We start from the raw sequence: 26,997 nt of genomic DNA, 5'->3' as shown, positions 1-26,997 counted from the left end.
CTCACCCCTCAAAGCCAGTGCCCCTGAAACCTCAGCTCCTGAAATGCATGTCAGCCTTGTGGGTGGGGCCTTTTTGTTTTCTGTTTTTCTGAGCAGGCCTCTCCAGATGGGCCGGCGATGGGAAGAGCACCACCGCACACTGCTGGCTCTTGGCCCAGTGGGCCCTGGCCACTGTCTGCAGCTCTGAGCCTCTCAACGAATGGTTTCATTGTTCTTCCACCCTGAAGCCTTCTCTGGAAAAGCGCATGGGTTTCTAGAGAACTAAATGGAGTGCTACATGCCAGTGTGGGGGCCTCAGACCATATCCCTGTGTCCAGCTCCTTGTCACCCAAGCTTGTGTCCCTGCACCCCAGAAGTGGGTAGAAGCTTCTTTGGCTCCAAGCAGAACCTCCTTCCTTCAAAAACCTCTTCCGCGCTTGCGCTCTCTGTGGGTCTCATGGCCAGGGTGGGGTGAGGGGGCTCCAAGCCCCTCGGGTGATGAAGAAAACCCTCCATTTGCAGTGTCCCAGGTTACCCCAGGCAGCCTCCCTCTCCACTGCTTCAGGGGCAGCAGAAACACTTGAGTACCCTGGACACTGGGCCTGGGAGTCCCTGCTCTTCTCCCTGAGCTTATTTTCCGGTCAGTGAAATGGGACTGCTAAAGTCAGCAATGGGCCAGCTGTCTCCCAGCTTCCACTGTCGTTGGAACCAACCCCACCTGAAGAAACAGTGGAGGGACCAGTGCCCAGCACAGCCATGGGTGTTCAGAAGGCAGGATGGGGAAGGCGGGGGCTGTCGATGGCTGCAGAAGCCCTAAAAGCTGGTAAAAGGTTTAATCCTGCATAATGATTTACAAAGTGACAAGTAAAATAGATTTACCGTGACAGCTTGAAAGGCGAACCACAGAAATAAAATTACACTCAGGCTCATCCTGTCTCTCTGCCACCTGTCCCCCTTCCCTTCCGAAAACCAGGAAGTCCTGTGTGCGCACACACAGACACAAGCACTCGGGAGAGGGATGAAGAAGGTGGCTGCTCTGAGCCCTGTGCTGGGTAAGAGTGGAGGGTGCCCTGTGCCAAGGACAGTCCATAGAGGTGATGCGCACCGCAGGTCTCCAAAGGCAGGGGGTTGTCCCCACTGACAGGTGAAGACACACTCAACTGACATGCCGTGAGTCAGGTTCCACCTTCAGGAGCGTGCAGAAGGCACCCCAAGTGCCCACGGGGCCCAGCACTGCCAATTTCCATCTAACCCCCGTCTGATCCAATATTGCAGTTCTCTAGGTTTTCAGGGCTCAGGGAGAACAGTTCACTGCTTCCCCTGGCATGAAGAGGGACTCCAACAGTACTGGGCTGCAACCAGCCAAGAGGAAATCAAGAAACACCTTCAACAAGTTCAAGAATGAAAGTGAGTGGACACTCCCGCCTGCAGTGCTGGGTTCACGGGCGGCATCTGGGTTTCTCTGACAATGCTATGGCCCTCAGTCTGTGCTTACAGGAGTACCACAGGGTACATTTTCCTCCACCGCAGCGGGTTCATTTGGCATCCAGCTGTGTGGGGGAGAAGGATCCAGCATGCCAGTGTTCTACCCATGGGCCACAGAGATTCTCTCCTTGGTGGCAATGAACTCTACCAGGGACTCCACGCTCTCTAGCCACCTGTCCACTTCCCCTAGAGAGGTGCCCACCTAGGAACCTTCCCAGGCTCCCCAGTTAGAGGCTGGTAACCATGCCCATTGGGTTATTCAGCAGGGTTACTCACCCCAGCAGGGAAGGATTTGATAAGAAAATTCTACAAGTGGCCATCTGTAGGGAGAAAGAGACCAGCATCCCCTTGGTATTAATAGATTCAGATGGTAAAGAATCTGCCTGTAATGCAGGAGACTCTGGTTCGATTTCTGGGTCAGGAAGATCCACTGGAGAAGGGATAAGCTACCCACTCCAGTATTCTTGGGCTTCCCTTGTGGCTCAGCTGGTAAAGAACCCGCCTGCAATGCAGGAGACCTGGGTTCAATCCCTGGGTCAGGAAGATCCCCTGGAGAAGGAAATGGCAATCCACTCCAGTGTTCTTATCTGGATAATTCCATGGACAGAAGAGCCTTGTGGGCTAAAGTCCACGGGGTCACAAAGAGTTGGACACTACTGAGAGACTAACACTTTCACTTTCACATGGAGGGAGAGAGACCAGCATTGCCTTGGTATTAAGAGCTGTGGGGCCTGAAGCAACTTCACCCCTTTGAGCTACAGCTTCTGCCTGGTTAAAATGGGGATAACACTACCCACTCCAGAGGGTTGTTGTAACAACTGTGAGGTCCCAAATAACCATGCCTGGTGCGCAGTGGGTGTTTCCAAGGATATGAGCTTTGCCTCAGCTGAGTATAGATTAAAACGTATTGGGTTTGCCAAAAAGTTTGTTCGGGTTTTTCTGTAATATCTTCTCCCGAATGATTTTTTTTGGCCAACTCAGTATTTGCAATGGGGATAGCTAAAAAGAAATTTTGCTCTCAGTCTTGGCTTAGAGAAATCACCTGCCCGTGGCCCACCCAGCCTCCCCGGGACCCCAGGAGCTGCCGGAGTTGAGGTAGTGAAAAGATCATCAGGGAAGGGACAGACAGCAGTCAGACGGGTCTGGGGATCCCAAACCTCCTGCAGCCTCCGCTCTGCTGCAGGGGCCGAGTCCCAGGAAAGTCTCCCTCCTGTCACTCTCTGGCTGACACCTGGCAACTCCCAGCTCAGTGCCTCTAACCAATAGAGCACTGGGATGCGCCTCGGCAGGCCCGGACACCCCTGTTTACCCAACAGAGGATGTCCCTCCCTCCTGCCCGCCCCCAGCTCCGTGGCAAGCTGGAGCTCATTCGGCCGCAGACTGGCCTGGTGCGTAGGCTGCATGGATGAGGCTCCAGCCCCTGGCCCTGCCCAGGGAGTCTTGCCCAAGAGGCCCTGAGGCCCGGCCAGGCTGATGCTGAGCCAATTCTCCCAGGAAGCCAAGCCGAGGAGGGCGGCAACCCTGGGCGAAACCACTCAGGCCGGCTACCCCTCTGGCTCTAAGTGGAGTGTTGGGGGAGTGAAGAAGGAAAAAGTGAAGTCGCTCAGTCGTGTCTGACTCTTTGCGACCCCATGGACTGTAGCCTACCAGGCTCCTCCATCCGTGGGATTTTCCAGGCAAGAGTACTGGAGTGGGTTGCTGAGTGGGGGGCCCAAAAGAAGTGACTGAGGGGTCAGACCATGTACACGGGGCAGCTGGGACTCTGGGACTGAAGTTACTCAATTCTTTCTCAAGCAAAGCATGCAAGTTTCTTCTAAGGTACCCACCTAAAATGCAAATATATATATGTGTATTTATGTTTTTATATTTATGCATTTATATTTGGACTTCCCTGGTGGCTCCAGGGTAAAGAATCTGCTTGCCAATGCAGGAGACACGGATTCAATCCTTGGGTCGGGAAGATCCCCTGGAGAAGGAAATGGCAACCCATTCCAGTATTCTTGCCTGGAGAATTCCATGGACAGAGAAGCCTGGTGGGTTACAGTCCACAGGGTCACAAAAGAGTTGGACACGACTGAGAGATGAAAACAGCAACAACAATTTATATTTATCTCCAAACCACAAAACCTACCAACTCTGTGTAGAGTATAGCCGTCATTTATTTATTTGCTTCTTTGACAAGCATTTTGGAATGTCTGCTACATGGCAAGCTTGGTGCTGGGTATCAGGGAGTCAGAGCCTGTATGTGGATAGGGCACCTTGAAGGTAGCTGGGATCCTGCCAGATGAGGGCTGCAACAGTGCTGGGGAAACTGGGGCAAAGGCAGGGGACCCACCTCCTTGACCTAGCTGGCGCAGGAGGGCAAGCTCCACCTTGAGCAGAGCTTTGCAGGATGCCTAGGAGTTCAGCAAGCAGACAGAGCAGAGAACAGAATATGTAAAGCACACACAAGTCGAAGTTCAGCGGGGGCCAAAGGGCCCTGAGTAGGTGCTGTAGCACCCCCTACACCTAGCATCTAGAGATGTAGCATCTCTAGCCAGGCTGTAGGTGCTAGAGAGCTACAAAGGAGTTTTAAGTAGACTGGCGGAGGTGGCAGCATCAGAGGTGCCTTATATTAAGGTCATGCTGGTGGCCAAGTAAAGAGAGGACAGAAGGGAAGCTGGATGCAGACACTGGAGGGAAAGGCTGCTTCATAAGAGTGGAAAGGAGAGGTGACTTCGGAAACATTTGGAAGGTGGAGTCTGAGGTGTCAGTTCCCTGACTACATACTCCCACAGGCCAAGTTCTGGGCAGCGCAGCAGGGACATGGAAACCCAGTGTCACACGTAGCAGTCCTAGGGAGGGGCCAACGATGACTCCCGAGTTTCAGCTGGGGCAATGGGCCAATGACAGTCCCTAGTCCTGATAGTCCCTAGCTCCTAGTCCTGACAGTGGCTTTACAAGAACTAGAACAAGGTTCCCCTTTTGCAAAACACTTCCCCACTCTCCACCAGAACTTAATAAATGTATAATCTGTGGGGACTACACTGTGAGCGCTCCTAAGCTGTGTAGTGCACAACATGTATGAGCAAGCACGACGGCCCCAACAGACACAATGCACTGAGCAAGCGCATGGTGGGTCGGAGACCTGGAGTTCGGAAGGGAAGAACAGACAGATAACATCTAGTCCCTGAAGGTAGAAACATAACAAAGAACAACCAAAGCAGAATGTTTACTAACCTTCCTTGCTTTTTTGGCATGAGAAATGAGAAATGAGATTATTTACTCTATGTAACTCAAAAAAGAGATAGTAGCTGCTCAAACAATGTGAATACATGCAACTATACAAGTCAGAGGGAGAAGGCGATGGCACCCCACTCCAGTCCTCTCGCCTGGAAAATCCCATGGACGGAGGAGCCTGGTGGGCTGCAGTCCATGAGGTCGTGAAGAGATGGACACGACTGAGCGACTTCACTTTCACTTTTCCTTTCATGCATTGGAGAAGGAAATGGCAACCCACTCCAGTGTTCTTGCCTGGAGAATCCCAGGGATGGGGGAGCCTGGTGGGCTACTGTCTATGGGGTCACACAGAGTCGGACACGACTGAAGCAACTTAGCAGCAGCAGCAGCAGCATACAAGTCAGAAAGCACCAGTTTTGAAAGACAAGGATTCGCCAAAACCCAGCCCAGGGATTGAACCCAGGTTTCCTGCATGGCAGGCAGTTTCTTTACTGTCTGAGCCACCAGGAAAGCCCAATTCTGGCCTTGGAGCTTATTAAAAATTAGATTTTTTTTTAAAGGATCCTATATCCTGAGCAAAACATCAGCAATTGAACATAGCTGAGTAAAACCCATATGCTGAGAAAACTGAAACTATCTGGATAACTGAGGGTTTCTATTTCCTTATCCTTCTCTTAGAGCTTTATTGAACACCTTGGCTGCTTCAGGCTGTCTGGGATACAGGAATGAGACCGAGCTGGTACCCTCAAGAAGGTGGCAGTCCAGTCAGGGAGAATGCAGAGAGCTAGGGGAGTAAAGGGGAGCACCTGAGTGACCCTCGGGAGGAGGCAATGATAAAACTGAGATGTGCTAGAAGGAGAAGCTGAGAGACTTTATGCCAGTCTCCACAACAATGTCCAAAGCCCTGTGGACAGATCCCTGTTCTACAAATGGGAGAACTCTGTGAGTAGAGGGGAGATGATCACAGTCAGTTTTGGTGGGGGGTAAGGGGGCTTGTACAGACAGCCTTGCCTACCCAGGAGGTACAAATACTCAAACAGACTTCTTCAAGAGTCCCAGCTAGAAAAGGCCTCAATGCACACACAGGGAAACCGAGGGCAGACTCAGGGCCACCAAGTGGCTCCCTGGTGGAGATGGGAATTGGGTCTCCTGACTCTGACCACAGCCATTTCCCGGGCCCCTTGCTGCCCTGAGGATGCTAGTCAGCCCAACATCAGAGCAGTGCTGGGCAGGGAATGCATGTCTGGTTGGCTACATGAGTTCCCAACCACTGGAAACCACATAGACACAGAGGGGGAGGTATTTCCACACGGCACCAGATTCTCAACCTTAAAAAATTTCCGGCTTTCATTTCCTGAAAAAGATGTTTACAGGGGCACCCCTCCGGCTAAAGTCTGTTGGCAATCCAGTAAGAGTTTTTATTGGGTACAAACTACCTTCCTCGGCCTCCCCTCCTGGCGGCCCTGGGAGGCAAGTGCTCTCCACCCATTTTACAGATGAGCAAGCAGACCTGGAGAGCCCCAGAGGCCCTCTCATTCCAGGTTCCTCCTTACGGGCCTGATGGGAAAGACCAACCCCCTGCTAAGTGCCAGGTGGGAGTTGAGGTGGACTGGTCCAGGCTGAGTCCTCTGCCTGCAGGCAAGCCCAGTCGCTCATTCATGTCTGACTCTTTGAGACCTTCTAGACTGTAGCCCACCAGGCTCCTCTGTCCGTGGGATTTCCCTGCAAGAATACTGGAGTGGGTTGCCATTTCCTCCTCCAGGGGCTCTTCCCAACCCAGAGACTGAACCCACATCTCCTACAATGGCAGGCAGATTCTTTTACCACTAAGCCACCTGGGAAGCCTGAGCCCTCTGCCCACTGAGACTAGTGGCAGGTGGAGACCTAGCTCTGGGTCAGGCCCTTACTGGGCATCTCAGATCCTTGGTCTCACTGGTCTGGGCCCTGCCTGATTGTCACCAAGCCCTGGAACCACCCCACTCAGACGCTGCAAGGCCATGAAGGGTGCCAGCAGCCAGGCTGCGGTTTTGTGTTTGGCTAACTCTTGACTTCTAAGTAATGAGGTGGAGAGAAGAGAGTCATAGTGAGAAGGCACTGTCCACCCACTCACCCTGCTGCGGGCAGTCTCTGGGGCCGCCCAGGACCAGTCCTGCTCAACACCAGTATGCTGAGTGGCAGCCAGTGGAGACAAGGCCCATCTGACAAACACCAGCTGTGGCCACCTTCAAGGCGAGGGAAAGAGGCCCAGGGGCCTGCACAGGCTCAGACCAGAGTGAAACCCACCCCTCGCTGCCCCTGTTGCCATCTGGGAGGCAGGACTTCCCTCCTGCTGTCTCTGTAAGTCACACGAATCCCAGTTTAGTTATCAAGGGCCTCCTGGCCATGTACACCCTGGGATTCTGGAGTGGCCTGACTCAGACAGGTTATCCTCTTGGAGGAGAGACAGGAACAGAATAGGGAACTGGAGGCCTAAAGAGGGCGAAGGGCCTGCCTGTGGTTACAAGGCAGAATCGGAGGTACAGGGTGGAAACGACCTCAGCAAGCCAAGCAGTCCCAGCGCCCCCATGTCACTGACAGGTAAACTGAGACCCAGGGATGGGAAAGGACCTGCTGAAGATGACTTTGAATCAATAAGAATCCCAGGATGGTCATCATGGGTTGACCCTTGGGGCCAGGACAGAGCTACCTGCTGTGACCCCAACCTCCAAAGTCAGGGAAGTTGCAACACTTCCTTGTTTCCATGGTGACCAGCTATTGCTCCAGGAATACACTGCGATGTTTGTGTTCCCTCCTCTGTGCCAGTCCTGGGCCAGGCTGTGAAGACCTGGAGTGGAAAGAGGGGGCTTAAAGGGGGAGGCACAGACCCAGTACCCATTCTGGTGGATCACAGGCAACAGAGGACAGAAGAGAGAGGAACAGGAGAATTTTCAGTGGAGGAAGAAACCCTAGGGTCGGAAAGCATCCAGGGGAGGGAGGTCAGAGGTGGCAGCTCTGGAGCTGGGCTCTTAGGGACGCAGAGGAGTTCACCAGGTAGGACTGGGTAAGGACTGACATAGGCAAGGGTGCCAGGGCTTGCGGGTGATGGCCTGTTAGAAAGTGACAGTGCAGAGCAGAGGGTATGAAAGCAGAAGGCGAATGCAAGACAACCAGGATGGGAGCCAGATGCTAAGTGACAAGTGCAGACTAGGGTGTGAGAAACACCTCCCCATGCCTCTATTTTCCCAACTGCTCAATGGGCACTTTATGACAAATAGTTTATAGTTTCATGGGAGGTGACAAGCACGAAAGAAAAAGTGCACGTACCCACAGGACTTGGAGATCTGGGCCAGCTTGCCAGTCCCAACCCCTCAGCCTGCTTGGCAGAGATCGGCAGGCATTCCCAGTGGGCTTCTAGGCACTCAAATACATCCACTAACATCCGCTTACTAACATCCATCTCGCTAACGCCACTGACTACCCTGGTCAAAGTCACCAGCATCCTCATGTGGGTTCCTGTAAAAGCTGCCCAGTTGCTCTCCTTGTTTCCACCCTTGGCTCCTAGAATCTATACTCAGCTCACTAGGCAGAGGGATCTTTTTAGAAGATATGCCAGATAGTCTCAGTCCTTTAATTAAAATCCTCCAATGACTTCCAAATTACTGAGTGTGAGGTCAGAAGCCCTTCCTGGGCTCCATAAGGCCCTCTGTGACCTGGTCCCTGACCACCTTGCTCACTTCCTCTCCTATCTTCCTCCTGATCCTACTCCATCCAGTTACACTGGCCTCCCTGCCTTTCTTAGAGTATGCCAGAGGGTCTTTGCACACTCTGTTCCTGCTGTCTAGAGTGCTTTTCTCCCAAATGCTTATGGGATTCACTCCCTTATCTCCCTGAGATATCTACTCAAAGGTAGGCCTCTTCAGAGAAGTCTTTCCTGATCACTCTATCTAAAGAAGCCCAATTCTCTCATCTCCTTGTATCACCTTATCCTCTGTTTTCCTCAAAACACTTACCCTAACTCAGCATGACATTGTACATTAAGCTGTAGACTTGTTGACTGTCTCACCTACGAGAATGCAGTGGGCCTCTGTCAAGTTCACCACTGGATCTCCAAGGTCTGGAATAGTTCCTGGCAAATAGTAGGTGCTCAACAAACTTGACGAATGCATAAGTAATCCATCTTTCTTTCTTTTTTTTTTGCTTTTCTTTTTTTAAAAATTAATTTATTTTAACTGGAGGCTAATTACAATACTTCAGTGGTTTTGCGATACACTGACATGAATCAGCCATGGGTGTACATGTGTCCCCCATCCTGAAGCTCCTTCCCAACGCCCTCCGCACCCCATCCTTCAGGGTCATCCCAGTGCACCAGCCCCGAGCACCCTGTCTCATGCATCAAACCTGGGCTGGCAATCTATTTCACATATGGTAATATACATGTTTCAATGCTATTCTCAACTCATCCCACCCTCGCCTTCTCCCACAGAGTCCAAAAGTCTGTTCTTTATATCTGTGTCTCTTTTGCTGTCTCGCATACAGGGTCATTGAGTAATCCATCTTTCTTAAAGAGCGGGGCAAGGGGAGGCACAGAAAGTTCCCAGGCCCTGTCCTCTCAGGGACAGAACACTGGAGGCTCCAGACCAGCCAGGAAACCTCGTTCTCAGGCTGGCAGCAGGAAGCAGGTGCTGCCCTCCGAGCGCACGGGCTCCCAGGTCGGGAAGGGAAGCAGGGCCTGGCCTCAGGGTCTGGACAAGCCCTGAAGGGAAAGCAGCAGCTGCTATTCGTTGCGTGTTCCTGTTCCACACACACTCGACCTGGGCAGTCCAAGGAATTAGCCTCGGGGAGCGGGCGATGGAAGGAGGCCAGGCTGGCTCACGCGGAGGATTTAGTACCTTGCTGGCTTCACAGCCAGCTTCCTTCCCTCTCTGGGCCTCAGTCTCCTAATCTGGGAAATGGGGATGAGACAGGGATAAGATAGGCTGGTTGCCCAGGTCCCAGCTGCCCCAACAGTCTGGGCACCTTTGCATCTTCAGAGACCTGGAAGGGATTGCACCAGGTTGAAACGAGGGTCACAAATTCAACCCATGGTCCCAGGCCAGGGTAACATTCTGCAGCCGTTAGGCTAGACACCTGTGCAAGGGGTCTTGGGTGGGCTCCTGTTCTAGCCAATGGGACACTTTCTAGCCAGGGTGACAGCTAGCAGAGTGCAGGGCAGCCCTGTCTGAGTCAGGAAGTGAAGGGGAGAGCCTTGTTTTAGGGCAGCAGCCCCGGTGTGGGGCGGGGTGGGGGGGAGGGAATGGGGGGCTGCTCGGCTGGGGGAGCCAGCTGGGTCTCTGGGTCATGGAGACACCCAGGCCCAGAGGTTCTGGAGAGTACAGCCAGAGCGCCAAGGCCCAGGAGCTCTGTGAGCTGAGGATGGTCGGTCCCAGGTGAACCAGGTGTCACCACCAGAGCCACACTGGGGCTTCCCTCTGAGTCTCGGTCAGCAAAAGGTTTCTGCCCAGTGACAAGGCGGAGGATGGGCACATGCTGATGGTCAGGATGCCTGGGTTTTAGCTCCAGTTCTTCAAGCCAAGGACTTGCTCTGTGACCTTGGGGAGGCCTCTGTCTCTTCTGAGGTCAGACTCAGCAGCTAAATGAGAGGGTTGGCCTGGACAATCTCCAAGGCCTTTCTGTGCTGACACCGTCATCACGGCATGTGGTAACAAATGCTGTGACATTGGGCAGCATGCAGAGCCTGGCCGCCCCTCTGACAGCCCAGGGGGCACTGGCGGTGGCAGGCAATGCCAGAAGTTCTGACTAAGTCCAGCACTCTCTGTAGACACGCCGGGTCTCTGGGGCCTCGGGATGCTTAGGCAGGAGGTTCCGACAGAGAGACAGGGGACAGAGCAGGGCAGAGAGGGGCTTGGGAAGAGGCAGATGGAGACAGACAGGGAGGGAGCAGTACTCACAGCCCCTTGGCTGTGCTCCTAGAAAGGGACCCCAGTTCCAGCGGCAGGTGAGCAAGCTGCGAGAAGCTAGAAAGATTTCCTTCTCAAAACAACGGGCATGTCTGGCACTTAAAGAGCAGGTGCCAGGCCACTTTCTCTCCCTTGGACCCTAATGAGCCACTGTTGGGACATCCCCACCCTGCTTCCATGTCTTAGACCATTTTCAGGTCAGGCTTGAGTTCTCCAAGCTGCCCAGGCTCTTACCAGAAGGCAGAAATAATAAGAAGGCCTGGAGAACTGAGGGGAGAGAAGGCGATGGCACCCCACTCCAGCACTCTCGCCTGGGAAATCCCATGGACGGAGGAGCCTGGTAGGCTGCAGTCCATGGGGTCGCTGGGAGTCGGACACGACTGAGCGACTTCACTTTCACTTTTCACTCTGATGCATTGGAGAAGGAAATGGCAACCCACTCCCGTGTTCTTGCCTGGAGAATCCCAGACATGGGGGAGCCTGGTGGGCTGCCGTCTATGGGGTCGCACAGAGTCGGACACGACTGAAGCGACTTAGCAGCAGCAGCAGGAGAACTGAGGAAGGCTACCTCATCCAGGAAGCCCATTCTGCCCACTCCAGCCTGAACTCAGCTAGAGAGGAGAAGTCTCTGGGGAAACACCCATGATGCGAAAGGGAGTTCCCAAGAACTGACTTCACCCTATCGGCACAGTCCTGAGAGATAGTGAGAGGCATTCTTCCAGGCGCCACACAAAGTGGAACTTCCCAGGAGGAAGCTGATAGGAGGCAGGGAGCTGTCCCTGGAGGCATGCAAGCCTATAACATGCTCTGTGGGGATGTGGCAGAAGGACCGGAAGTCATCTGCGTGACAAGACATCAGATGAGGTGGCTGCCAAGCTCCCTTGCAGTCTTGAGAATCAAAGGTCCCATGAACACCCAGAATAGTAGTGTTTGGAGCCCCCGGAGGGGGAGGTCTGGAGGACCATCTCCCCTGGCTGGACAACCACACCTCTAGGGAGCTGGCTAGGAGGGCAGCCATCTACAAGGCAGAAAACTCTGAGAATCCTGGGCCCCATGTGGATTCCAAGCCCCAAAGCAGCTCCACTCCTGTGCCTATAGAAATCAGCCCTGTACACAAAGCACACACAGAAATGAAAGTGTCAACCTGGACTGGGGTGGGAGGAATCACAAAGCGATCCTTTTGCAGGAAATAAATCAATGCTGAGCTCACAGCTTCAGGGAAGTTCCTTTCACAGCCAGGCCCCATCACCAAACACCAGGCAAGAAATCACACTTGAGGTTTCCTCTCTTTTTCCAGGATCGGAAGCACAAGGGGTTCCGAGAGCTTGGGGTGGAGTTGCAGGGGTGCTGAACAAACCAGGCAGAGGGGCTGAGTGCCCAGGAGCCCCCTGACTTGCCCCCTGCCAGCCACAATGCCTACTCCCCAGAGTCCCACAAAATTAAGGGCAGGAGGGATGTGAGCCAGGGAGGGAAAGTGACACATCCGCAGTCCCAGAGCGGGCCTGCCGGCGGGAGGAAAGCCAGCTGGGGCCCAGGGCTCTCCCCAGGGCCCCAGGCTGCCCCTGCTCCCGTCCCATATATATATATATATATATATAGTCTAATTCATGTATTGTCATGACACCCCAGCTAACAGCTCACAACTGACTGGTCCCGGCCCAGCATTCAGAAGACACCGCGCACTCCTCTCTAGGTAATGTTGTCAGGCCTCTCAGCCCAGGAAGAGGAGACATTAACCGGGGCAGGATAAACAGGCAGTGCAGCCAGCAGGGCTGAAACTGGCCTCCTGACCCACAGCAGGTAAGCCCTAAACCAGTCCTGCTCAGCTTTCCTAGAAGAAGGAGTGGGCGGGAACTTCCGCCCGTCACCCTAATCCTAGCTCTTTCTGTCAACGCTGAATCCCGGTGTTCACGGAGGATGAGACAAAATGGTTTCAGCGGTAAGGGCAGCTGGCACAAGAGGCCACCCCCTGGGGCCACCCCAGCTGCCCCACTCCGAGCCAGGCCTGGTGTCCCAGGGGACCTACTGTTCTTAGTGATCTTGGTCAGGTCCGTTCTCCTCCCTAGGCCTTGCCTTCCTCACCAGTCAAGCTGGTTTGGGAGCGGGGGTTTAAATACAGTGCCTCTGTGACTAGAGAGGTGAGACACAAATGAGTGGGAATCAGAGGGTCTGGACGAGAGGAGAGGAAAGACAAACCGCCAGTCACACTAACCCCAGTGTGGGTTCAGTCCCTCAGTCGTGTCCACCTCTCTTGCAGTGACTGCCAGGACTATACCCCACCAGGCTCCTCCGTCCATGGGATTTTCCAGGCAAGAATACTGGAGCGGGTTGTCATTTCCTTCTCCAGGGGATCTTCCCAACCCAGGGATCGAACCTGCATCTCCTGCATTGGCAAGTGGATGGATTCTTTACCACTGCCACCACCTGGGAAGTCCACTAAGTCCAGTTCATTTCAGTCACTCAGTCATGTCCGACCCTTTGTGACCCCATGGACTGCAGCACAGCAGGCTTCCCTGTCCATCACCAACTCCTGGAGCTTACTCAAACTCATGTCCATCAAGTTGGTGATGCCGTCCAACCATCTCATCCTCTGTTGTCCCCTTCTCCTCACGCCTTCAATCTTTCCCAACATCAGAGTCTTTTCAAATGAATCAGCTCTTTGCATCCGGTAGCCAAAGTATTCAGATTCAGCATCAGTCCTTCCAAGGAATATTCAAGACCGATTTCCTTTAGGATTGACGGGTTGGATCTCCTTGCTGTCCAAGGGACTCTCAAGAGTCCAGAGCCAGTATAATTTTAGACCCTCGGATGAAGGCTGTGGTTCTTACACTGCTTTCAGCTGTTCAAACTCATTCAAGGATTGGAACAAAGCTGGGGACCACCTCTGCAGAAAACTACATTAATTGCCAAGGAGTGCAGGCAGGCTCACCACCCCTGCAGGTTGGGTACAAGGGCCTCTCCTCTCACAAAGCCAGCAGATCTTCAAGGCCTATCTCAAGGGTCCCACCCCTCTGCCAAGCTGGCCTTGCTTTGGGGCCTGCCCAACCACAAACGGATTTGTGGTCTGGTAACAATAAAAGAAAAGGAGGCCAGCGAAAGTGATGGACCTGCAGGTTTGAGGGGGTGGAGATCAGGTAGAACTGCTGAGAAGACAGGCTGGCGGGCTTCTGTCCTCACACTCCCCATCACAGACACCCCCTGGGGAAGGCCGTTCTTCACCAGGGAAACCAGCCACTGGCTGAGCTGTAAGATGTCAGAGCTGGGGCCACCTAGGCTCACCAGGAGGTTCCACTGGGGTCTTCACGAGTTATTCTGCATTAAAAAGGGAAGTGAGAGGTGTGTCCTATGGCTTAGTAAAGCCTGGGTGAGCCAAAGGGGCTGGTGGTTTCCCGGGAGAGGCTGTGCTCTGCCATCTGTCCTTCCTCTTGTGGACTGGTGTCCCTGAGGACCCATTTTGGGAACCTGGATGTGGTTTCAGCTCACGATTTTCAGGTGAGGAAACTGAGGCTCAGCAGAGCCTGTGACTGGCCTAGGGTCCCAGAGTCAGTGACCATCCCGCACAAGTCTGCACAGAAGTTGACGGCCAACGAGACTCAGCCCCTCCTGCCTCTCCTTTGCTCCACACCTCTGCCCCAGGAAGAGTCTGCGGGGGCAATACGATCATTGCTCACCTCAATTATTAGGGCAGGAAGACAAAGTTCCGAGGCAGGAACCCAGATACAAATCTCTGCCTTCAGAACACCTCTCCCAGGGGAACAGGCTTCCCTGCTAGGGTGAATGAGGCCCCATGGACCGGGGCCTCCCTGAGATGCCCCAGCAGTCCTGCCTGCTCCAGAGGGGAGACTGCAGACCACGGCAGGGGCCTGGTGTCAGGAAACCTGGGTCCCAAGCCTGCCTTGGTTGGCCCTGAGGTACCAGGTGGCCTTGGCAACACCCCTGAGTCTCTTCGTAGTTCACTCTGAGGTGAGGCACTGCTAACAGCTGGCCAGGGGTCATGGGAGCAACGGCGTGACAGTGACCGAGGCGACCATGTCTTGGGCACGTACTATGTGTCAGACCCTGCCTGTGCTCCATCTTCTCAACCTAAGGGGAAGGCCACATGCTCTTTTTTTATACTATTAGTGAACCTGTTCTGCAGACATGGAGCTGCCCGAAGTTACAGATGTCACAGAGGCTGGAGTTGAGAGTTGATCCCGGGCAGTGTAAGAACCTAAAGCCAAGGGGCTGCCCAGGAAATGCTGGGTATTAGGATGTTTATGCAAGACTTGGGTTAGTTGCTTTAAAGATGTAAACAGCAGAAGCACCAAAACAATGACATCAATAAGGAAATTCCACCCCTCCGCACTCAGAACACTCAGTCGCCCTCAGTGAGACACCCTGGTGCAGGGGATCCACCTCAGTGTGTGACATGCGGCCAGCCCCTTCACCTCTCTGGACTTTGGGTTTCCCCACTGCAAAACGCGAAGGTGGGACAGGGACCCTGGGAGGGCCCTCCCCACCGGCAAATGCCGAAAGGTTTTGGGATCCTTCCCCCAGAGGCTGCCATGCCCTAATTGTCCCTCAGTCGGAGGGCTGCCTGGGCCGAGCCGGGTGCCCCGCTTCCCAGCGTTGGCCACGGTCTACCAGGGAGCAGGATGGGAGTTTGGACAGGAGCCTGTGCACAGGGTGAGGTCCGGGCACCTGGGTCTGCTTCCTCGTCCTGAGGTGACACGGGTGACTCCCAGGGCGGAGTGAGAGGGCTCCCTCCCTGCTTCTCCATCCACAGAGGAAGTGCAGCAGGAATGGGAGAGCAGACCACTAGTCCTTCAAAGAGCAGAAGTCGGCCTGCAGAGGGCCGGGTGGGGCTGGGGGACTGGAGGCAGCAGTCACCCATCTCCTTGGACTAAACAGGCCTGGGCAGATGAGAAATCTTGTACTCTCCCTAAAGAGTTTCTGTTTTCCTCCCCTCAAACATCCAATGCAACCAACCTATTATTACCTTTCAAGAAATATGCTGCTGGGTTGGGGCTCTCTGCCATATCCTTCCTAGCTGCATAGGATCTGAGGGTCAAGACAGAAAGTATCCTCCTTAGATTCATCTGGCCCTTCCCAACTCAAAGATGGAACATCACTCATTTCTGAGCACCAAAGGGTGGCTAGCCGGACCGCACCAGGCCAACAATAGGTGCTCAATAAATGTTTAATGAACTAATGAGCTGGAGAGACAGGGTTCCAGGCTTGGGTCTGCCATTAATTCGCTGTTGTCTTTGGATACAGACAATTGTTTCTTTCCATAGTTGGGTTTCCTGGGCCAGAAAAAAACGACAGACCAAGTAATCCTTACAGCCCCTCAATTCTATAACACATACTTAGGGGTGCAACACATAGGCAGGGAGATTGCAGAGTAGGAAGAGGTTTCAAACACCTCTCCCCACTGCTTCAGAGAGAAGAGAACAGGATGTAACTTCTGGGTGGGACCCTCCTGGGCAGGGATTCTGAAAGCATCGCTGCCACCCACCGCCCCCTCTTCTGCAAGTGCCAACCTCTGTGGGTGAATGACTACAGCTGTCAGGCAAGGAAAATGGGGGCAGGGTAGGAGAAAGGACAGTGTCCGTTTAAGCCAGATATCAAAATAATTCCAAAATAATTTTAGAAGAGCCATTGAAAGTACAAAGAGACTATATTTTAAATAACCCCCCTCCCTGACATTCAGATGAACTCTGCCACTCTTTGGCAAAGCTATAATCTGCACTGAGGTGGACCCTCCAAGAGATCAAGAATCTGGAACAGACTGATGGGAGAAGAAGGAGAAAGGCCCTGTGGTCTGGGAGCCTGGGAAAGGCAGGCCTGAGTCCTCAGCAGAAACCCTGGCCAGCGGAGGCAATGACCTTGTGTCTGTGTATAGAGAATGCCAACTAGGGAGTCAGCTTTGAGACAAAAAAGTGCCAAATAAAGTAGACTTCTCCAGAGGGTTTACTAGCCCTTGGACAATTCCAGACCTGTCCTGATGTCTACAGGTACAAAGATTACACAGAACAAAAGTCCCTGCCACCCTGACACTACCAGCCATCCAGGCACTGGGCCAGTCCCTACCCCTCTGAAGGCCTCAGTTTCCCTATTGGCATAACGAAGACTTTTAGCGAGACGGTATCTCAGGCCACAGCTGCTCTGACAGTCCACGATGGTAAGATTCTATGGAAACATCACCTACACCATTCAGGCCCCCACCCCGGAGACCTGGGAGGGGAGTTCCCAGTCCTCAGCCGGCTGGCTGAGGCTGGGGCTAAGTGGAGTCCCCACACCGTCTGTCCTCAACAGCCTGCCACGGCTGAAATCTTCGAGTGGTTACAATTACAGCCGGGCTAACAGGATTAGGGGAGCATTGAAATCTAAGAAATCTAATTAGCTCAGACACCCCGGCCTCCCCCAGCACGATCCACAGTAACCCCAGCAGCTGGGTCTGATGGGCGGGGCCTGGGGCCCTCCTGGGCCACAGTCATTACCTGTGCAGGTGTGCCAGGCTGGGCCAGGCTTCCTGGGCAGCCGCCAGCTCAGCTGCCCGACTGCTCCCTGCTCTGGACCCCCGCCACCTGCAGCCTGGTCCTGGCATGGCACTCAGATGGCCTCCAGAAAACTCAGTGCAGGGGCCTGGTCAGCAGCGGGGGCAGTGCTAAGGGGCAGAAGGAATCCAAGGGCCCCCATAGGGCGGCTACCCTACACGGCTTGGGGACTGACTCAGCCAGAGGAGGGGCAGGCTGAGTCAATGTCTGTATCTATAGAAACCATCACAGCCCAGGGAAGAGCCTTGGTCTGCATGGGGATCTGGGGCCTAGAAACATCTCTGCTTCCTGCTCCAGGGCCAGGGATGGGGGTGAAGCCCCATGCACAGACATGTGTGCCCTGGGCAGTCATGGCAGGATCTAGGGTTCAGAGCAAGCTCTGGCTGTAAGACACTGTGCCCTAAGAAAAGGGCGCAGTTGCTCAGGGCGTGAGCCATGTGCTGCCAAAGTGGGGGGCAAGTGAGCCTCCCCAACCCCTCCTGGGCACACCTCCTCCTACTTAACCTCAGTCCCCAGTTCCCCATTCTGGGGGTCCACATGGATTTCTGCACCCTTGTCCCTGCCTGGCTGGTACACTGGGAAGGCACCAACACACTCGCCATCTGTAAGGCCTGACACTGAGAACGGCTGCAGCAGGGGACATTTCACCTCCCTGAACCTCAGTTTTCTTCTCTGCTAAATGGGGCTGATTCTAAATAGCAGCTAGCTTCCGCCACTGCTCTTGGAGTTAGGCAAAGTTGGACAGCACTTCTTAATCCACCAAGTGCCGTACAAAGGCGAGGGGCTGTGATTATTACTGTCATCATGCGCCCATGGCAGGCAGCCAGCCGGTGGTGGTTAATTATTTATTTGGACTGATCTTCCTGCCCTTGCTGGACTGGAAGCTCCTAAGGAACAGGAACTGTCTTACACATTTCAGGGTCTCCCACAGGCCACGGTCCTCACACTGGGGACTCTCAGGAAGTATCTTCAGCAGCAGTGCTAGGGCCCTGACCCGACCCCACTCCCCGCTACCTATCTCCTTCCTTCTTCTAACTGATCCAAGGCAAGTGCCAGGAAGCAGAGTTGGCACGCAGACAAGTGACAGTGAGCCCCTAAGACAGACCCCCCTCTGCTCCCCACAGGTCACTCCCAATAAGGGCTGAGGCAGCCAATCGAAAGGTGTCCCCTCGCCCCAGGGAAGTGTGGCCTGCCTGGGCACTGGTATTGAATCTGGGATCATTCATCAAAGTGCTAGTCTGTGGTCTGGAGAACCCCTAGTTCCTTAAGCCCAGCGAAGGTCAGCAGGGGTTGATTTCCAGAAGGTATGCAGCCGAGCATGCCAACAGTCAGAGCTATCCACTAAAGGCAGAAGCTGCCCAGAGGTGGTGAACACCCTGTCATGGGGAGCATGCAAGCCAAAGCTGGACAATAAGCTTCCAGGAGGCGTGTGGATGGGAGAGCAGTATCTGGCAAATGCTTCTAACACCTCCAATTTAACCCCTTGGTGCTCCATTCATTCTGCACCCACAGCCTGCCAGGCCTTCAGGGGACACACGTCCAGGGATTTCACACCCATATCTGCCTCATCCTCACAGCAACCATGTGGCATCAGAGTTGGGGGTGGGGTGGTCCTGCCTTTGGACCCATTTTACAGATGCGGAAACTGAGGCCCAGCTAAGTAAAGCTATGAGCTGGAGGCAGCCAGCCAACTACAGCCTCCTGACACCTTTCCCCTATCTCCTCAGGTGATAGGAAATGTTTGCATAATCCTGACAGGTTTCTGGACTCTTTCCTCAGAGCCTGTGCTTAGCACTGGTTTTCTCAGCCTCTCATCTTCCCTGAGGGCCACAGGGTCCAACCTCAGGATCACCCCTGGAGCTTCTAGCCTAGGCAGGCTTTGCCTCCCCTTGTCATCAGGGTAGAGCTCTAGGGATAAAGAGCCACCCCCCCCCCTCCGCCTAGAGGGCGTGGACAGAGGCCACTGTGTCCTGCTGAGAGGTCAAAGCAGTCACCAGGCAAGGCTGCAGCAGGGTTCTGAGTAATTACAGCAGCCCAGCCTTTGTTGTCCACACAAAACCTAAGGAGCCTCATAAAGATGAGGTGGTGATAGGAGCCAGGTTCGGGCCCTGGGGAGCAAAGTTATGAATGAAAACGTATGGGACTCAGTCAGAACCTGGCAGGCCCTGCTTCCTGGTTCTGTGACAGAGTGCCCAGAGAAGCCTCCGGAAATTAACTTGTTGGTGCCTGAATCCCTTATAGCAACATCTCACGTGAGACGCGAGTCACGGCTGCCTGTTGGATGCTGACCCATGCCAGAGAACTCAGAACTTCACACACATGGGGACTCTTGCGACAAAACTCTCAGGACACAGCAGGCTGCCAAGTGTCTACCTTCTTTACCCAACCCCATCTCTGTCAATCAGGAAAAAAGTGAAGTCTGCTGCTCTTAGGGGGGTCCTTGTCTCTGCAATTTTTCATCGATGGCGGACACCTGTCCTAGGCTGGGGCACGTGTCTGGAGACCAGGGATGGAGATAATGCTGTCACTGGGGGAGTGTGTTTGGGTGGGGTGCGGGGGGTGGGGAACAAAGAGAGAGACAGATAGAGGAAAAGCCCAAGTCTCTGGACCTTTCTTTGCTCCTGGCTGAGAAAGGAATGAGGCTCCTCCTCTTCTCCCTTTCCTTAGGAGGAAAAAGGGACATTTTGTCCCCATAAAGAAGCCAGCAATCCTTTTATGCAGAGAGAGGACTAGTTATCAAAGTTTCCCGTAAGTCCAGCAATTACTTATTCCCAACTCTTCTCTGTGAGCCATACCCCGAATGACTGAAATCCCAACTCCAAAACCATTTAAAACTCGAGAAAACTGCCTACTGTTCCCCGCCCCTGCATCATCCCACCCAGGCCACCGCTACTACCAACTCCGAAGTCGACAGTTCTAAGATTTACATGTGGAAACAGCATTTCCTAACTTCGTGACTTGGGACCAGGAGACGCTTCTGTCCTGTTGGGTAAAGCAAAACCCAACTGAAAACATAAAACTCAGAAGAAAACACCCTCGGCCTCCAAATGCTTTCCCTCGGCCCCAGTTACACGTGCTCTGCGGCTTTCAATGTGTCTTTTGTTTGATGCCGGTGCTTCAGTATCTTCAACCTGAAGACAGAAAGGTCAGCATAAGTCTCGGGGCATTCTCAAACCGGGCCATGAGGGCTAGGCAGCGGGCAAGTGAGAAACCAGGAATGTCCCCCAGTTTGGACTCCCTCAGAAAGCAGCCAGGACAGAGAAAGTTACTGGCTTACTCGCTCATCTAAACTTCCCTGAGAGCAACTTTTAAACTCCCGGGACCATACTACAAATGGCAGCAAAGGCCAGTCAGAATTCATCACCAGCCAGGCTGCCCATTCTCCAGCTACAGCGCCTGCCTCTTTATCTCTACCTTCAAGAAACAATAATAAGCAAACCCAGGCACCTCTGGGAACAGCCTCTGGCCTCCTGCCCTGCCCTGTGTAACCAGCCTGTCCTCACACCCATGAGGGAGGAGGAGACGGCACTGGTTAACCCTCTGGTCTACCAGGCCCTGTTCCCGGGGTTGCGGCAAGGAGACAAACTGTTGCTCAAGAAAATCCTCCAGAAAACCCTTGGCACCAGGAAGCAGCTCCAGGCAGCTCCTGCCCAACGCTAAGCCAGGGGCTTCCAGAAGCAGCTTTCCCTTGCCCTTCTAAATCAGTAAGGGTTGGGCCCTACTCTCCCATGCCCTGGGCTGTCCACCCAGGGGGCTCCAAATGGCCATGGCAGAGCAAGAAGGAAGAAAAAGCCTGGCCGAGCAGTGCCCTCACCCTGCCAGCCCAGCCGCCAGCTTCTTGGAGGACCTCTGAGAGAACATTTGTTTGGGCTGCCAAGTTAAATCTTCCTCCCTCATGTCAGGGCACTGGAAAAGCAGTCAGGGGGGAGGAGAAGGGGGAGAGCGGGGGAAGAAGCAGCGGGAGGGAGCCAGGCGGGCAGGCTTTCAGAGCCCCAGTTACTCCGGCACTGCCTGCCCAGGAAGCTTGCTGCTCCCAGGCAGCCAGCCGGGGCTCTGGACACCCAAGCAGGGGCCCGGCCACCAGCCCTCCGGGGTCAGGCGCCGGGTGCCAGGCGCCCTGGGTCCTCGCCCGCGGAGAGGCCCTCCCTCAGTGCCCTGCCGGAGGAGCGAGGTGGGAAGGGAAGGCAAGGGAGGAAAAAGTTTGTGGGAGGTAGAGGGGTCGGGCTGGGCCGCCCTGCCGTCCGGCTGTCCCCCGGGGAGGAGTGGGGGGCCCCGGCCGGCAGCCCTGGCGCGCCCCCGTCCGCCCGCCCTCCGGCTCGGGTTGTTTACATTCCTGGAGTGTCTTTTAAACCCGGGGCTGAGGCCGGCTCCCGGCCTTCTCCGGCGGCTCCGGGGCAGTCTCCCGTGAAAATCTGCTGGCGCACAATGGCCGGGAAGGCGGCTGCCCCTAGCCCGCACCCCCGCTGCTACGGGGCGGGGAGCCTGCCCTCCGCACCGCGCCCTCTCCTCGCCCGGCTGGCTTCCTGGACAGATGTCCCTGGCGAGGGGGCGACGCGCGCCCGCTGCCCGCGCCCTAGACGCCGAGGCCGCGCTCCCCACTGTTTCCCCCCCAGCCTAGACGCCAGGAATGTGAATCAAGCTTCCAGAGCCCGCCCCCCACCCCAGCTCCAGCCCCAGCCCCGGCCCGGCCCCCCAACCTCCGCCCCGGCCGGCCTCCCACTCCCCCGGGGCCGCCGTCGCCGGAGACGGAGAGGAAGAAAGAACACGGGGAAATTACTTTCGTATTTGCAACGCGCGCGCGCACACACACGCTCATCTTCCCCCTGGGCTCCCCTCCTGGTCGGGGCAGCCCCATCCAGGCTTTGGCCTGAAGGCTCCCCGGGTTTCTAAAGATCTACCGGAAGACCCTTCACACACCCCTCGGCGTTCCCCGCTAGTACGGTGCACCGCGTCTCCCCGGGCAATTTGCACACAAACAACTTAACCGCGCCCCCCACTCCCATTTACCAAAGTGTGTGTTTCCCCTGGAAATTCAGATGCACAACTTAACACCACCACCCCCTTGCCGCCCCGAAATCTGGCGCCTTCCCGGGCGGCTCTCCTACACACAGGCGCACAACTTCGCTTCTTTCCAAAGGAAAGGAGGGAGACAGAGGTGATCCTACCCCGGTCCTTCTCTCCCTCCTTTTCCGAATCCTGGTCCTGCCCGGCCCCCGGGTGTACGGAACCAAGGTTGCAGGCGCGCCGGCAGGAGGCGGGCACCAGGTCCGCGCGCGCACAACTGCACTCACGCCCCGCACACCCGAAGAGCCCCGAACCCCGCGCGCAGACCAAGCCGGCTCCGCGAAGCCGGGCATTCCTCGGTCGCCTGGGCCTCGGCCCCGGGTCGCCAAGAAGAGCGCAGCGGAGCTCGGCCGCCGGGCACTCGCCCGGCTCGCCAGGTCCCAGCGGACCCTAAAAGGGAAAAAGCTCCAGCACCCGGCGCTCCACTATCGCACCCCAGGAGTACAAGGAGAGCGGGAGGAAGGCCTGGGGCCAGCGGACGCCCGGGTCTGGCCCCAAACTTACCCGGTGCTGCGAGAGCCGCTGCTGCCGCTGGAGGACGCGCCGCTGCCACAGCCACCGCTGCCCGGCAGGGCCGGCTTCGGCCGGGAGGAGCTGCGAGGGCGCCGAGATGGGCTCCGCGCCGGCTTCTGCTCCGCGCCGACCGGGGCTGGGGTCACCGCGCTGCGCCGGCGCTGCTCGCTTGCTCGGCCGCCCGGTCGCTGCTCGCCGCCCGCCGCCTGGCCGATCGCTCTCCCGGGCGCCCGCCGCCGCTCGCTTTTTTAATGTCCACAGACAGTGAAAAGGAACTCGGCGTTAGGGGGTGAGTAAGTGAATCAACTCGCCCGGAGCCGAGCAAGTTGAAGTGTCAGATTACATTGGCTATTCTATTTCCAAAGGGCCCCGCGCCGCCGGCCGGCCGCAAAAGCCGGTGCGGAACTGGGGGGTGGAGGGAGGAGCGGAGCGCAGCGCCAGCGCCGCCGCCGCCGCCGCCGCCGCCGCCGCCGCCAGCGCTCAACTCGGCTTGCCTAGCGCTCTCTGCGGTCTCGCCTTTCTCTCGGTCTCTTTTCGCCTCTCTTTCTCTGCCTTTCCTTTCCCTCTTTTTCTCCCTTTCTTCGGAGCTTCTCGGTCTGGGCGCTCTCCAAGCTTTTTCCCCTCTAGGGCTCTGATAGGCTTCGTGCGTCACCCACTCCCCCACTCCCACTCACCTCCTTCTCTCTTTTCCCTCCACTGCTCCCTGGACGCTCCCACCCACGCCCTCCCTAACTGCGACCTCACCCCCAGCTGCCCCAGCAAGTTTGGAGCAGGAGAGAAATGCTGAGCCTAAGATGTGTTCACACTGAGAAGGAGGCTGAAATCACCAGTCTCACCGGAGTGTCCCCCGCTCTGCTCTCACGCCCCCGACAGGAGTGCGCTCGGGGCTGCGAAAGCTGTCAGGTACCAGTACTAGGGCTGAGCGAATTGCTAACGAGATTGCCAAAGCCTTCCGCTGGAGAAGGCTTTGGGGTTGCTCCTAAAGCCCGGGGGCTGGCGGGTGGGGGGAGCAGAGGACGCCAGCCCCCCTCCCACCAAAGGCCATGTTGGAGAAGGCTGGAGCGCTGGGTAGAAGCGGTGCGCAGGGTCTGTCCCCCGCACTCCGTGCGGTCCAAAAGCGCTTGGATTCCCCAAGGCCCCGCGGGAAACATCCCAGGCCCAAAGTGCGCGGGCGGTGGGCGGCGGGGGCTGGGGGTGGGCGGGACAGAAGGGAGCGGTGGCGCAGGATTCCGGCTTAGGGCTGTGCACTGTCCCAGGAGTCGGGGAGAAGGATGGCACTCACAAGGTGTAGTTGGATACAGCCGCTCGCGGGGTTCCCCGGGCAGACCCACCCTTGAGAGCACCTAAGTGTGCACCCACTTCAGCTCACGTCCGCTGCCCCTCACACGGAAACTCCTACCCAAACGGCACACGTTTGCACCCACACTCAGTATTACTAACACGCTTCCACACGCACACGCACCCACACACACGTACACTTGCGCTCACAAATATGCCAGTGTACATGGCAAGCGCGCATACAGCACTGTACAAACCCACATACACTCAAAAAACAAAACATCTCCCTGTGCACTAAATCCTCACATTCAGGTACACATACAAACACATCCTTCCACGTCCTCTTCCATACCCCTTCCCCTCGACCCCCCTACTCATGATCTGCGGTACCCTCAGTCCCAAATCATAATCAGCGCCCGCGCAGCCCGGGATGGACACAAACACGCGCGCACGCGCGCACTCCCCTCCCCGCGCCAGCTGGGGAGGCTTCGGGCCGGGCGCCGGCTTCAGATTCCAGGTGTAGTGGCGGTTCCGCGCTCCGCGTTTTCCAATCCGCCGCTGTGTTGGAGGCGAGGCGAGGAAGGGAGCTGGAATAACAAAGGCAAGTTGGGGAGAGCGCAAGGGGGCGCAGCCCCGGCCGGGCCGCGGGGGGAGCCTTGCTCTGCCGGGGCTTTAGAGGCTGCTGGGTCTCGGGCGCCAGGAGCCGGAGCCCGGGAGCCGGGATGGGGGTCGAGGGGCGGGGCCTCTGCGTGACGTCAGAGAACAATGACACCGCCGCTGGGGGCGGGGTGGGGGGGAGGCGGCACCCGGAGAGAGCAGAGGCGGGGGTCTCCCCGGGGGCTTGAGACTAGCGGAAGACGTACTGGCCCGGCTAGGGCCGCTGCCTGATTGACGAGGCCCGCTTGGGAGAGCGGACGTGCCACGCAGATTCGAGGATGGCCCCAGGCCTCCCGAGCAGGGATCAGCGTAGACCCTGGGCCAACGAGGGAGCAGGCCGGAGTACCATCCCCCTCAACCCTCTTTTTAGAACATCCTTCAGAGGGCTTCTCTGACCTCGGCTTGAACTCCTTCAGGGCCGGCGAGATCATTCCTTCCACCACCGGAGGGAGAAGAGGCAAAATGAATTTGCCAGCCCTGAATTCATTCTCAAGGCTACGCTATTCTGACAGCCAGCAAACTCAGCCTGGATTCCTGAGAGCTCAGAGGACTGCAGCTCAGGTCCGCAGGGCTGGGGGTGGGAGGAGAAGGGAGAATGCCGGGAGCCTGCTTGATCTTCCCATGGGAAATTCTGCCTCCATATAGGAGCCATTAGGTACTCCTTTCTGGGCCTTAGTCTTTCCACTTGTCACATGGACTGTTATCAGGCAGCTACTTTGCTTCAGCTCTCACACAGGTGTCAGCTGAGCAGCCCTGAGTATGGTTGATGGTCTGAAAACCTTTGAGACCTCTAGGGACACTAGGGAGGACGGTCCCAGCACATTCCTGTGGGAGGGCACCCCAACCCCTCATCATCACGGTGGCCTGGGTTCCCTAAGTTGGGAAATGAGAGTAAGCTGAGAAACCCTTGAAGGCCTGACCCAGTGCTGAAAGGTGCTGAAAAGGCGATTCACTTGATGAAAGGTGGCTGGAGCAACAGCTGCCTTCCTTCCACCACCCCTCCACCCTGCCCCTCCAAAACCCATAGCATTGCAGCAGTCAGAAAGCCATCCCTACCCCAGGTCCAAAACCTTAGGACAGAGTTTCTGGGTATTTAAGAACCTGAAGGGCAAGACTCAAGCCCCAGCTGAGACCTAGGCCAGTTCCTATTGCTTTGATGACCACCTCGGTCAGGTTGTTCAGTCAGTTCTCTAAACAATTTGTCCAAATCTCTTAGCGAGTGACAAAGTATAGCTACTTCTAAAAAGTGGGGGATGCAGATGACCTGAGGGGTGACCACTCATGTTCAAAAGCCCTATCCAGAAGAACTCCCACTTCCACCTCCCTTGCCAGTTCCTTTTGCATTTGGAAACTAGGGGAGTGACTGAAGAGGACACAGGAGCCAAGCTCAGCACACAAAGAGGGCCCAGCTCTCTATAGCATGGAGCCAGCGGTAATCTCAGCTCTTCCCAGCTGGGCAAGCATGACATTTGATGGCAGCAACTCTAAGAAATCTCACCTCAGTCTTGAGTCTACCCTAGTCTCCTGAGGACCCTGGGCTCCAGTTCTTGAGACTCAGACACTTGCTGTCCCTATTCCAATTTCGAGAAATAATAAGGCATGTTGGATCCATATGGGCTCTTGGAAGATGCTGTGACTTAGTATGTGCCTACTGTGTGCTGGGTAGCGTGCTGAGGGCCTCTGAGGCATGAATTCATTGAATTCTCACATTGCCTTGAGTTAGGCGCTATTAAACTGCACTGTGACGGACTTGTCCGAAGTCAGCATGAGTTGAACTCAGGTCCTCATTAACAAAGTTTCCTGCTGGTCTCTCAGTCCCAGCTCTACATCCTCATCCCTAGACTCTCTGTGTGACCCTGGGGCAAGTAGCTAGCCCTCTCTGGGACTCTGTAAACCAAGAGCAGGGTTTCATGATGGTAATCAGGCCTCTTTGGGGACTGTTTGTCCTGAGCCCCCACCTTCATGGCCTTGGCCTCTGTGGGCCTGGAGGCCTGGGGTGAGGCAGAGAGGATGATGCTTTCACTTCCCAGCCACTGGGAGCTGGAAGATGGATTCCACCCAGCCCATGCAGGCCCATAAATCACCTGGCTTCACAGGCAGCTTCAGTGGCCAGCAGGACGGTGCAGGCTGCAGGAGGCTGGCCTATGGGCGCCGGTGTGGGGCCCAGCCCACACCCACCTTCACAACAGACTTCAGTGCTATTAATTTCCTCACCCTCCACCCTCCAGGGATCCCCCAGCAGGAAAAGAAGATCATTGCTTAGGCCTTGGTAAGGGGAGCCAGGGTCCCAGAGGAAGGCAGTGGCTTAGGTCTTATGTAGGGTGTCC

General features: G+C 55.7%; 1 long non-coding RNA gene across 1 annotated transcript; it reads left to right on the top strand.

The window, feature by feature from the left end:
* Positions 1 to 23,949: 23,949 nt before the first annotated feature.
* LOC102391581 lies at positions 23,950 to 26,419 on the top strand. Its single transcript, XR_003109092.3, has 2 exons — positions 23,950 to 25,231; positions 26,026 to 26,419. It is a non-coding gene; the product is annotated as an uncharacterized LOC102391581 (long non-coding RNA).
* Positions 26,420 to 26,997: the final 578 nt, after the last annotated feature.

This window comes from Bubalus bubalis, chromosome 4 (genome assembly GCF_019923935.1).
Source record: "Bubalus bubalis isolate 160015118507 breed Murrah chromosome 4, NDDB_SH_1, whole genome shotgun sequence".
Lineage (NCBI taxonomy): Eukaryota > Metazoa > Chordata > Mammalia > Artiodactyla > Bovidae > Bubalus > Bubalus bubalis.
This window is presented reverse-complemented; position numbering and strand designations above follow the sequence as displayed.